At 38.4% G+C, this 13,957-nt stretch overlaps 1 protein-coding gene across 14 annotated transcripts in view; it reads left to right on the top strand.

Annotated features, from left to right (window-relative positions):
- Positions 1-13,957, top strand: part of LOC140477265 (sal-like protein 3) — a 65,729-nt gene that overhangs the window by 27,950 nt on the left and 23,822 nt on the right. The gene's annotated exons all lie outside the window — the stretch shown is intronic.

Genomic DNA, 13,957 nt, shown 5'->3' with positions numbered 1-13,957 from the left:
TTCCAAATACTGACCAATGTGATTTACTGTTAATTGCCTTCAGCAGTTGCATAGCACAGCAACACTAGATATATCTTGCAATTTCAACTGCACATCTTGGGAAGGAAGCACACTGCCACCTTCTCATGAACAACTAAAGATAGGAAACAAATTCCGGCCTTGCCTATGATACTCATGTCTTCTGAGTAATATGTCAAAAATATTTCTGCATTTTTAAGCTGAAATGACCACTGTTACCCGCTGTCTTAGTTGAGATCATAGAACTGGTGACCAACTGTATTCCAACTGACCAGAAAGTCCAGTGATGTATCTACAACAGATCCCGATGAAGTTTCATTAGTGTCAAGAGCCATTTTATCTGAAGACCCTATAGGATCTTTACAGAAGTGTGCAGGAACAAGTAATGAAACACACACCAACATGTAACCAACCAGCTATTCATCCATTCTTGTCTGGAAGGAGTCTGCCCACAAGGCCTAAAGACCTGTATGAAAATCATACTCAGTCCTGCAGATGAGATCTAACAAGGTTCTGTATAGTGGAAAGATGACTTTGTAATTTTTGTCTTTTAATTTTTCGTCTTTTATCCTTTTTATCCATGTTTTACATAATTCATTTATCCAAGCAAAGCTAAAATCTTTTGCTGTAATATTAAGGAAAATGTTTTTTTTTGTTAAACCCAATTTAAATGTCTTGATTCTTCCCAAACTTGAACGCCATCTCCCACATTTCTTCCCTTCTCTCATTAACACTATTTGCTGTGCAACTCAACTTTGTGTCGCATTTGCACCTTAAAGTCTGCATAGCAACACTGGGCACTCTTGAGACTTTTGTCCACTGTCCTTATGGTTTGGATAGCTTTGGTTGCTACTCTAATGATTCTGCACTTTTTCAATGACAGACATTCAGACAGCTGGTCCTCTTAATAATCATCTATGAGTATTCTCATTATATCTATATTTTGTCATCAACACATGCGTAACCATTATACAAGTAATCCCAAGTTATTCAAATGAGTGGTGAGTATTGCCCTGCCACTGTATTTACCTTAATTACAAAAGAGGGCCACTTATGCCTGTCTCTTGCTATCCAGTCCCCACTATTATCTCTTTAGTATAAATGTGCTTAGTGCTCCATTGTCCTGTATTTTCACAGTCATATCTCTATCTAATTCTCATAAAGTACTTTTATGTATGCTGGACATAAGCAATTATTTTTGGCCCATGTGTCAGCAAAGCATAACATAGAATGTACATATAGAACCAGCAGAAAACCCTCAATTTTTTTTTATGAAGGAGAATGCTTTTCTTAATTAGTGTACTTGACAATATAGAACTTCAAATAATAGAACTTTATTCTCCTGTATGCTTGGGTGCTAGTTTATACTAAATGAGTTGGCATGGTAGGTGAGGAAAAGGGTATTAATATATGTTGACATCAGGGTATGAGGAACCATGGGGATTAACAAAGGGGCTAGGGTGATATAGAAGTTATGAGGGGCCATACTACTCAGTTGAGGGCATAAGTTAACATAATTGGTATGAATGACCATGGGGATGAGTACAGGGGAATGGGTATGAGGTATGGAGATCAATAGAGATACAGAGTTTGGCATGGGGGTGTGAAGGACTGCAGGGATTTTTAGAGGGCCATAGGGTGATGTAGGGGATATGAGAGATCATGGTGCTGGGTAGAGGGTATAGGTGCTTTGTTGGGTGTGATAGGCGGTGGGGGGTGGGTAGGGAGGAAGCATGAGGCACATTGCAGGGTAGATAGAGGGGAAAAGGGTGCAAAGGAGTGTGTGGAACCATGGGGGGGATGGATGGAGGGATAAAGTTTGGCAAAGAGGTATGAGAGGCCATGGGGGATTGATAGGGGACATAGGGTAACATTGGTTGGCTGTGATTGGGCGTGGGAAATGTATGGTGCTGCTGAGGGGTGAGGGTTGCAGGAGTGTTTTATATTCTTTTACTTTAATTCTTGGACACAGTGCTGGAGCCAGAGGTAGGCTTTTAACCCAGCTCACCTTGGCAACTAGCAGACTTCTCAGCTCTTCGCAGATCACCTACCTGACTTCCAATCCAGCCCTCCACCCTGGAGTGAAAATGGTGAGTCTGGGCAGGCATTTTTAAAAGTTGGATTCATGAATCTTTGTGCTTCTGTGCACTGGATCGGGAATGAAAATTGTTCCATTGTCTTTCTTGCTCTCTTTATCACTCTTTCTCTCTTTCCTTTCTAACTATTTTCTCTCTCCAGGCTCTCATAGAGCCGCCTCAAAGGCCAGTTGCCAAAATGTGCCAGAGCAATGCAGACCTGATTGCTATACATTTGGATTTTTAGGGCAGCCACTCAAGCTTAACCAAATCCTGAACTTTCATCATCAGACATAATAAGCTGGAGTCAATCTTCTCTTCAGTGATAACTTTCTTAACTGCCCTACATGAGGATAGATCAAGTGTTCAAGTGTGCAGTGGTTGCAGTTCTGGTAAATTTGCCCCTTTGTTTGTAGTAGAGAAAAGTCTATTTCCTACCTCAAAAGTTAACAGATGGCGTATTATGAGTATATGAGCACATGTATCCTATGGGTATTGCATTCTCATTAGATGCTTTATTATGCTCCAGGGCACAATCATTGGTTGTGGAATCATTAAGGTGACATTAGTGTAAATACTTGAATATTTCAACAATGCAATTCATGGAATAACTTACTTGCTTTCTTCCAGCATCCAAAGACTTGTTGACAAATTATTTTTTAAAAATATCCATGTTTGCCTTGTACAGTGTTAGAACTTTTTTTTTCTCTACTGTAAGCATCATGTACCTTTCCCCTTCTTGCATAATGTTTACACAAGTTTACATAATCATATTCTAGCACCTTACTATATCTTTGTGTTAACATCCCCTTCTATAAAAGAATGTTTTTGTGTATGTTTTGATCAATTTTCTATCATTCATGTTATCAGTTGGTGCTAATACTTTTCAGTAATACCAAAATTGACAACTTTGCTATTCTTCTTGCAATTGTATAATTTTCCCCCTCTCGTTACTGAGAGGTCCTTTTAGTCCTGCAGACAGCATTCACTCATTTGTGTGACGCAGTCCCGCATATCTGTCTTCTGCGTATTTATAGCTCTTCCTTACCTCATAGAAATATTATCCTGACATAATCATAAATGTTTACATTGTGCAGTCATGGAAATATACTTTCCTTATTTGCCCTCAAGCTGACACCTAATACAGTTGCACCCATCTCTCTCTGTTCCTTCCCTCACAGCTGGATTATTTAAGATTTATACAGGGTGAGTAGCTTGTGAGCAACATAAGCAACTTTGAACTGATCGCTATCCTCAGTGCATTCTGATACGTTAATATTTAACTTAATTTTGTCAGCATCACAGTTATCTGTAAAGCCACATTTTCCAAGGAGATTTGTGATCAGCAACCATAAAGCACTCCTTGAGAAAGGAGGAACTCTAGCCCCAGTTTTTGAAAGACTGCACATTCATATCAAAACTGGATGTAATTTGATGTTAGCTCGTAATCTCACACAAGCAATCATAAAGATTGCTTGTAAGGGGAATAGAAAATAAGCACTGGTGAGGTGAGACTGTTTTTCTGGCAGTGGGTTTAGGCATCTTGTTGTTCAGGACAGAGAGAGCTTTAATCTGCATCTACGATCTTTTTTTCACCTGCACTGCTTGGTGATAAATTAGCTTCTGTCCCCCAACATTGAAATCCTTCATCTTGACATGACAAACAAAATCAGAAACAATAACTGTATCAAATACAACATAACCATTCTAATTCATCACTTTGCCACTTGGATATTGATCTTTTGTTTCGGGAATTTTTGGATAACGAGTGTCAGTACAATGTGGTCTTATGTGTAAACTTGGACTCAGCGATTGAACACTTCCGTTTGAGTCTGAACATTACAAATTCTAGCCACATTTGAGAAATTTGTAATAAGGCAAACAGTGCTGTATTGAGGACTTGTCAGAGGTGCTGTCTTTCTGATAAGGCATTAAATTAAAGCCGATTCTGCCATCTCACATGTAATAAATACCACAGTTAGTATGACGCTAATTGAAGAAATAAATTACATTTTTAAAAATTTGTTCTTGGGTGTTACTGGCTAGGCCAGTATTTATTGCCCATCCCTCATTGCCCAGAGGCAGTTAAAAGTCAACCACATTTCTATGGGTCAAGAGTCACACGTATGGATGATAGTTTTACTGGTAGGATTCAAACTCATGATCCTCGAACATTAGCCTGAGGTTCTGGATTACTTTTTCAGTGACATTACCACTATACCATACCACCAACTCTGACGTGAATATCCAATGCTGTGAACATAAATTATCTGGTTGTTTATTCATTGCTATTTGTGGCACATCGCTTCACAAGGCCGACTGCAGAAATTCCCTAGTCCAAGTGTGACCATTATTTAGCAGCACTTCATTCACTACAAGCATTTGGCGACATCTAATAGTTGCAAAAGGATTTCTCACAATGTTAATTTGTATCAGTGGGAATAAATCGGATACAGTATAAGGGAAAACCTTTTACATAATGGGTCGTTATGATCTAAAATTCATTGTTTCAAAGTGTGGTGGAGACAGATGCAGTCACAGCTTTCAAAGAGGAATTTGATAATGATCTGAAGAGAAAAATAATTGCAGAACAATGGGAAAATATTGGGGAGGAGGGTAAAGTGAAACTAGATTGACTGAATGGCCTCCAACTGTTTGGTAATATGATCAAATGATCTATTCATCACAGAGCTATTCTGAGTGTCTTGATCCTTAAACTGTTTGATCATAAATAAACAAAAATATACCGTTGCCTAACATTTCAGTATGTTTTCTAAAAAGGTTCTACTAAAGGTGATTAATATGGAATATCACAGCTTGCAATTAGTAATTGCAATAATTCCCTAAAGGGTGATTAAAGGAACTTAGGAATGTACAGGCCTGGAATGGACTGGCTCGTTACAGTGTCTAGGAAATATTATATCCCATAATATTTTGCATGACGCCATATCAATTTATTTTACCAGGTATTTAACCAGCTCTCTCTTGGATAAGCTGCTACAATCAGCCTGTGTTCATTTGCCAGTCTCTGCATAAAGTAGTTTTATCTAAGCTGCTTTTTCCTCCCCTGCCCCTTTTTCTAAATTTAGGCTCTTTGCTTTTGTCATATGTGAAATTGTTTTTGGTCTGAAATTCAGAGGTTTTTCTGACTCAAAAGTACTATAGTCCTGGCATAAGAGAGCACAGAATTTAGGCAGTAAAACCTGTATCTCAGAGTTGCAACTACTTTAAAATGTACTCCATTAGAATTGGTAGCTAATAGAATAATTACCTTCTGCAATCTGTTGGCTGGGCCATATATTTGCTGACATTTACTGCCACATGTATTTATCAGCCACACAGTCCCACTTTTTTACATCTTTTCTTATTTGAATGGTCTCTTCTTTGTTGTTCATAGTTTGGTTTTATTTGTAAACTTGGAGAGTTTTATTTATGTCCCCAGCTCCAAGTCATTTTTGTACGCAGTGGTCAGCAATAATGCTGGCATTGGTTTATTAACTCTGATATTTTGGACAGCCACAGATTTTCTGTTTCTATATCTTTATGAGCGTGCATTCCATAACTTTGCAGCAGTAAAACTAATCAATTTTGACAGCATTTCCTTGGCAGTATAGACATGAAAGTCTCTGCCTATATTCTTAAAATTTACACAAAGGCCCAAATCCTGAATTTCCACCAACAACTCTTATGAATGTTTCACATGTTCTGCTGAAATTTCTCTCTGTTATTTCAATGAAAGCATTAACCCACTCAAAATAGATAGCAGTTCAAAGATCTGGAAACACATTTGTATCTTCCTCATTTACAAGTTAGTGAGGTCGGCATAGTTTTGAACTGACTATAACCAGAATCGATTATCTGGGATGGTATCAGGCTTGCTGTGTAGAGCAGTTCCTGGCAAGACCTGCCAAACCAACAGGAAGCCAACCGCTGCACATCCAGAAATCCCCAAGGGTACTTCAGCAATATTGTCACTGCCACACCATCTGAGGCGGTACGGTGGTTTTGAAAGCTGCCAAAAAGTTGTAGACAGAATGACTGAAAGCTTTTAATGCATTCCCGATGAAGGGCTTATGACTCTGCTGCTTCTCGGATGCTGCCTGACCTGCTGTGCTTTCTCAGCGACATACTTTCTGACTCTGATCTCCAACATCTGCAGTCCTCAGTTTCTCCTGAAAGCTTTTAATACCTTGCATGCACTGCCTCATAACTGTGCACATAAGCTACTTTTTAATCTCATGCCCATTGAGGTACAGCATCCAAATTATGAAGATTTGGATGGAACTGAGAGGGAGAAACTTTCCATTGGCAGAAGGGTTGATGGCCATGGGATGCAGACTTGCAGACAAAAAAAAACAGAGCGGAATGGAAGACAGTTTTTTTTTCCCCATAGTGAGTTGTTATCATCTGGAATGCACTGTCCCTGAAAGGGGGATAGAAACAGTTTTGTACAGAAAAAAATTTGACTCACTCAAAACCCATTGATTTATGAAAGTTTAAGATTGTGCCCAGAAACTATCAAAGGAAATTGAATGTATATTTGAAAAGTAAAGAATTTTTATATACATGTGAAAAGAGCAGGGCTATGAGATTGTTTGGATGACTGATGATAACTCATGATGGGCAGAATGTTTCCTTCCTCACATTACAATCCTATGATTCTGTGTTACAGGTAAAAGTTCATGACAAGTTTGTAATTTCAGCCTGCTATTCTTTTTTGAATAGTGCATTTGTCAGAACAGCCCAGGCCTCATTTTAATATCACATTTGAAAGGCATTTAGCCCACTTGTTAAGTTTGATTTCACACCCTAGGCTTTCACTCCCAAAAATAGTGTTTGCCATTAACTGAATTTTTTAACTCATTTTATACTTATGAAATGCAGCAGGCCTGCATTCATGTCCACTTGAACACTATTAAATGCCAAAGTTAATATTTTGTAAGAATTTGTTTCTAACACACTCCCTGGATGAGTACATCAAAAACTGTGCATACCGCATATGATGTAAGCAATATTTTTAATGGCATGTTTGCATTATTACATGTAGTGTGCACTTCCTCCACAACTGAAAATTACCCTAAGAATTGCACATGCCAAGAGTCTAGACCTATTTTTGTGTACAAATGACAAAAGACAAATTTGCAGAGGACAAGTTTATATTTAGTTGCAGTTTTAGCAAAGGCTTACATCTCTATCACACTTGGCATGTCTTTATAATGTCCTAATGCACTTTATAATCAATGAAGTTGTTCAAAAATAAAGTCACTGTTGCAACATAATGTAATTATATAAATGTAGTCCAAATACTGGTACAGTAAATATTGTAAGATATGTGCATATATTTTACATGCGTAAGGCATGCAGAAACAGAAATATATATATCCTCTTAGTTCTTACTTCTCAGAGTGATCTCTGTATTGTGTACTATGTAATGCTGCTGTAAGTCAGTAGCTTTACCACAGTTCTTTCATTTTTGTACATATCGGTCAACAATTTACATCCGTGAAGGACATGCTGCCTCAGTTTTCTCTCCATTATATTCAGGGTGTCAGTGGGTCTCATGAGTTTTCTGCCAAGAGGACAGCCTTACAGCCTGTTTTCAGACCTCTGTAAATGCCTTTTTTAGCTGTGGGCTGCTGGGAAGTGCAGTCATGACAACGCAACAACAGTATCACTAATCTGATATCCCTTCCCTGCGGGGAGACACTGAAGCTTTGATTCAGCACAGCTAAGATCAGAATGACATGTAGAGAGTCATTACTTGTTCCTGACTAGATGACCAGGAACCTTGACCACTTTCAAATTTTCCCTCTCCCTAACCCAATATCATTGAGACCAGTGTGTTCACACCTCAACCAATTCTGACCAATTGCAAACACCTATCAAGTACCTTGCTGAAGAAACAGAATAAAAATGGACACTAAACACCTTCCAGGCCAGTACCAGGAATGGTCCAGGAATAATGAGCTATCAGCTGAAGTATTCAAAAAGCCAAGATTTATTTTTTGAACAAAGGCTGTCAAAACGCAAAAGATTTTCATTATTGTTTGTAGTTTTTGGCATGTTAAATAATCATGAGTAATTTCTAATATGTGTGATGATACCATGGCTTTAAGAGGTGTATTTATCCCTTTTTTTAATGAAGAAAGGCTCAGACAGAGGTGCCAAGTGATCTGCTAAAATCCAATGAAGTAAATGACTTGTGAATGCCTCGTTTTTTTTAAAATTGGGATAATAGAAACAGCCTGAATGGGTGGGGTCAAGCTCCCCCAGTACCAGGATTTTTAGTTTTTGCTTTCAGCAGTTACTGGGGTTTTGAAGTTGAATGAGGAAGCTTTTATTCCTCTCTCTGTTACAGATAACAGCTAGGGTTCTCTTCCTGCTGCTAGAATTGCAAGTAAGACAGTCTATTTTACTGAATTTGCCTTTGCCAATGGTATGTTTATGGATGTGACTGTATTGGAATAGTTAATATTGTTAAGCATTTCAATAGAGTTACAATTAAGCCAATTCCCTTAATTTTGTTTTGTCTCTATTTTAATTGCAGTGTAAACATAAAATATGTTATGTGTAAAGTTGAGTAGTTTGACCAATCAAATTGCATCTGGAATGCATTGCCTTGCACGTACCTTTAAAATTAGAAAATGTTAGAATCGAGGCTATCTTCTTAATATATTTTGAGGGGGCTTGGTCTGATCCATAACAAATTGGAGGCTCTTGCTCTTGTTAGGATCAAAATCCAAGTTGAGTTTAGAATTATTGGACTCAAAGGCAGTGAGTGGTGAGTGTTGATGTTTTTTTTATTTTGGGTGTTACATTAAGTTCTTTAAATAGGATGTGTCTTCTGTAGTAACGGCTCTTTCAGTCACTAAGACTTTCCAGGAGTTGGAGGAAGTCACTTGGTAAGTTTACAGAAAGTGAGCAAGGCAGAGAAAAACAAGGTATTGGCGAGCAAGCTGGAGTTGGGGTTGCTTTTGCAAATGAAAAAATGGGAGGTAATTGCAGCAATAGTTTGATATGAAAAGAAAATGAAACAGTTTGAATTACGACTGAAAACAGAAGAAAAACAGAAAGTGAGAAGACCTTTAACAGAGGAAAAAGACAAGGAAAGGAAGGCTGTAGCAGAACAAAGAGAGAAAAGAAGAGTTTTTGAACTTTGGAAGTTGAAACAGAAAACTCAAAGTTGACTTAAAATGGCAAAGGTAGAGGTGAATGGTAGGAGTAGTGATGAGGACAGTGATGAGAGCAAGCCCATTGTAACCAGTGATCTGGTGGAGATCTACTTAAATATGTCCAAGCATTACCAAAGTACAACATGAAAGATGTAGAAGCCTTTTACATTTCATTTGAGAAAGCAGCTACAGAAATGAAGTAGTTGGTGACCATGTGGGTTTTGTCGCTTCACACAATGTTGGTAGGTAGACCTAATGAGGTATTTGAATTGCTGGCAGAGGAGATATCTGGGGAGTATAATGAAAAATATCATCTGCCTAAGGAGGGAGCCTAGTCAAACATACATAGAGTTTGAAAGAATCAAACAGAGTAGTTTTGATAGAGTGGATAAGGGCATTGAAATTACATCAAACATGTAATGCACTTAGAAAGATGATTATTTTGGAGGAGTTCAAGCATTCACTTCTTGTAGTAGGGAGAACGCTGGTGGCAAAGCAGAGAGTTAAGACTGAAAGATTAGCAGCTTAAATGGCAGATGATTATGAATTGGTTCTTAAATCAAAGTTTGACTTCCGACATCAATTTCAATCTGTGAGGGATAGAAATTGAGGGAAAGAGAAATCCTCAGCTGGTGAGGAAAAAGGAGATCACATTGAAGACAGTAAAGACAGATTACCACAGGGTAAAAAGCAAATCCATGAGGGGGAAAGAGAAGTAAAAAATCTCTCAGGTTTTCACTGTAATAAAGTAGGCCACATGAAGTTGCAGTGTTGGTGGTTTCGAAAAAGCACTGGGAGGGTGGATGTGGGAAAACAGGATAAGCCAGTGAGTTTTGTTGAAGTGGGAAAGGAAAGCACAGTGAAAACTAAAAAGCTGCAAAAGAATGTACAACTTGGTCAGGGGTTGGTTGAGAAGAAAGTGCCAGATATCATTAAAGAATTTAATTGTGTGTGTATGGTGTACTCGTACCTGCCAGGAGGACTAAGTGAAGAAATTAAGACTTTAAAACATACAGGAGAAAGTCAATCCTTGGTGAGAGATGAGGAGATTTTTAATTCAGAAGGAGTATTGCTAGAAAAGATGGTAATATGTGGAATTCACAGTGAGAAGAGCAATGTTCCATTATATAAAGCGAGGTTGGAGAGTCAGGTGAAAAGTGGTGAAGTTGTGGTAGGAGTAATAGAGAAATTCCCAGTTCCAGAAATATAGTTGATCCTTGATAATAATGTAGCTGGATCACGGGTGGGAGTGACGCTGACTGGTGTTGTAAAGCCAGTGAAAAGTCAGGCACCTGAGGTATTACAAGAAGTATAACCTGAGATTTTTCCAACTGTATGGTGCAAAGTCACAAAGCCACAGGTTTAAGCAGGAGGAGAAACTAGGGGTAAAGATAAGAAAGGTGAAGTTCAATTGTCAGAAACTATATTTACTGAAATTGTTGAGAAAAAAGAAACAAGAGCAAGTGGAGCTCAAAGTGGATATGTTGAGTTTGAGCAATTAGTTCAATTACAACATAAAGAAGAAAAACTAAAGCAATTGTATCAAATGCTCTACACAGAAGATGAATGTGACTGTATCCCAAAATGTTACTATCTTTAAAATGAAGTCTTGATGAGGAAATCGAGACTGGGAATGGGAAATGAGCAGAAGTTCTTCAAGTTGTATCACCAGTGGATTATGGAAAGGAACTGTTACAAGTAGCACATGATCTACCAGTCAGAGGTCATTCGGAAGTGAGGAAGACTCAAGTCAAAATACAAACATTTTTATTCGCCTGGACTGCATAAGGATGTGGTTTACTTTTGTCACACGTGTCATATGTGTCATGTAATTGGAAAACCTAAAGCTATGATAAAAACCAGCATATGTAATAGCTATTCCAGCATATGAAGAAACTTTTACAAGAGTCTTAATTGATTGCGCAGGACCTCTACCTAACACAAAAAGTGGGATTAAGTATTTGTTGAAAATAATGGATGTGTCCACTAGATTACCAGAGGCCATTCCATTACGCGGTATCACAGCTAAAATGATTGTAGAAGGATTACTCAAATTTGGACAATCAGGAAGTTCTTAACAATTGGGATAAATTATTGAGTTACCTTCCAGAGGAAAATCAAAGTGACCTGAAAGAGTTATTGCATGTAAGATATCTGAAAATGAGCTGAGAAGTACTAATTTGATTATGCATGTAGATATGGGAAATACTGTTCCAACATTCTTATAGACGTAATCCTCTAAAGTTGGCACAGTTTAAAAAGGGATTGCCTGCATGATCAAAGACAATATAATTGAAGTGAGTACCAGCGAATGGAGCTCACCCATGGTCATGGTGCCAAAACTAGATAGTACCCAGTGATTATGTGAGGACTATCACAAAGACTATCACTTACAAAATCTGATTCATATCCTATTCCATGTTTGGAAAACTGTATTGAGAAAGTGGGACAAGCAACTACTATTTCAAAGTTGGACTTACTCAGAAGATACTGGCAGATACCTTTATCCAAAAAAGCAAAGGAAATTTCTGATTTCATGATGCCAAATAGACTGTACTAGTTTAAAGTCATGCCAGTTGTTATGAAAAACTCACCAGCCCATTTTAAAGTTTAATCAATCAAATCTTTTCTGGATTACCCAATTATGTGGTGTATGTTGATGATCTGGTGATTCTTAGTCACACATGGAAGGAACGTTTGGAGTATCCATCAGAAATGTTCAATCAACATCAGGAGGCGGGCTTGTTCATAAACCTGGCGTGAGAGAGTGAGTTGCAGACACCCAAGTAATGTTCCTGGACTATGTTATGGGACATGGACAAATAGTCCCTGAGATGTAAAAACAAAGATTATTTTGTAGTTCCCATAACATTGATGAGGAGGGAACTACTATGATTCCTGGGATTGTGTGGTTTTTATTGGAGGTTCATACTGAATTTTAGCAGTGCAGTTGCTCCACTGACCGACTTCTTGAAGAAGTGTAGAAACTTTCAGTCAATTGACTAATGTTAAAAGGCATTTGACGGCCTGAAAGCTGTGTTAACCACTGCCCCAGTGCTAGCCACAGCTAAATTACTCAGAACTATTCAAGGTGGCTATCAATGTGAGGAACGTGGGTGTTGATGATGTACTCTTGCAAGAAGATAAACAGACTTATTGTGTATTTTTCCAGAAAATTGAATAACCATAAGCAGAAATATTCCATAATTGAGAAGGAGACCATGAGGTTAGAGTTGGCGTTGCAATATCTCAATACTTATATTGGCAGTAATGTGTCTGAAACAATTGTATATACTGAGCATAACCCCTTGAAGTTTTTGGGAAAATTTAAGGATAAAAATTTCAGACTGTTTAGATGGTGTTTATTATTGCAGCCATTCAATTTGAAACGTGGCAGCATGAGAGAATGTAATTGTTGATGTTGTTGTGACTTTGATGCAGGAAAAGAGAGAAGTTTGATGTTGAGAAATATCAGATTGAAATGGACTATAGTAGCGAATCCTTGCATGTTAGAGAAAATGTAAGGTATGTGCATTGTAGTGTATTAACAATGTAAGGCTGAAGGTTTTTAGAAATGAAGCCATTTTTGTATATTGATGGTTCAATTTTTAAAGGGAGAGGTGTGATTGTATTATGGCTTTAAGAGGTGTATTTTGTCCTGGTTTTTATTAGGAAGAAAGGTTGAGGCAGAGGTGCCAAGTTATTTCCCCAAATCCAATAAAATAAATAGCTTGTGAGGTCTTAGGTTCTTTTTAAATGCTGGAACAATAGAAGTAGCTCTAATGGGTGGGATCAAGCTCCCCAGAACCAGGATTTTTAGTTTTAGCTTTCAGCACTGCTGGGGTCTTGAAGCTGGATGTGGAAGTTCTTATTCCTCTCTGTATTACAGCTAAAAGGTTCTCTTCCTGCAGCTGGAATTGTATGTGAGACAATCTATTTTACTGAATTTGCCTTTATGAAGGGTGTGTTTATAGGATGTTACTATATTGGAACATATGGAGTCGTAGAGATATACAGCATGGAAACAGACCCTGCAGTCCGACCCGTCCATGCTGACCAGATATCCCAACCCAATCTAGTCCCACCCTGCCAGCACCTGACCCATATCCTTCCAAACCCTTCCCATTCATATACCCATCCAGATGCCTTTTAAATTTTGCAATCATACTAGCCTCCACCACTTCCTCTGGCAGCTCATTCCATAGGTATACCACCTTCTGAGTGAAGAAGCTGCCCCTTATATCTCTTTTATATCTTTCTCCTCTCACCCTAAACCCATGCCCTCTAGTTCTGGGCTCCCCTATCCCAGGGAATAGACTTTGTCTATTTATCCTATCCATGCCCGTCATGATTTTATAAACCTCCACAAGGTCACCCCTTAGCCTCCGCTCCAGGGAAAACACCCCAGAGCCTATTCAACCTCTCCCTACAGTTCAAATCCTCCAACCCGGGCAACATCCTTGTAAATCTTTTCTGAACTCTTTTCTAGGTTCACGCCATCCTTCCGAAAGGAAGGAGACCAGAATTGCACGCAATACTCCAAAAGTGGCCTAACCAATGTCCTGTACAGTTGCAACATGAGAAGTTAGTTAGTAGCAGTAAATATATTTATTATTTTGTTAAGCATGTTGATAGTGTTACAGTTAAGCCAATTTGTCATAAAGTTGCATACCACAGAAACAGACCTTTTGG

This window comes from Chiloscyllium punctatum, chromosome 5, assembly GCF_047496795.1.
Source record: "Chiloscyllium punctatum isolate Juve2018m chromosome 5, sChiPun1.3, whole genome shotgun sequence".
In the NCBI taxonomy this organism is placed as follows: Eukaryota; Metazoa; Chordata; class Chondrichthyes; order Orectolobiformes; family Hemiscylliidae; genus Chiloscyllium; species Chiloscyllium punctatum.
Note: the sequence above shows the minus strand (reverse complement) of the source record. Positions and strands in the feature narration are given on the sequence as shown.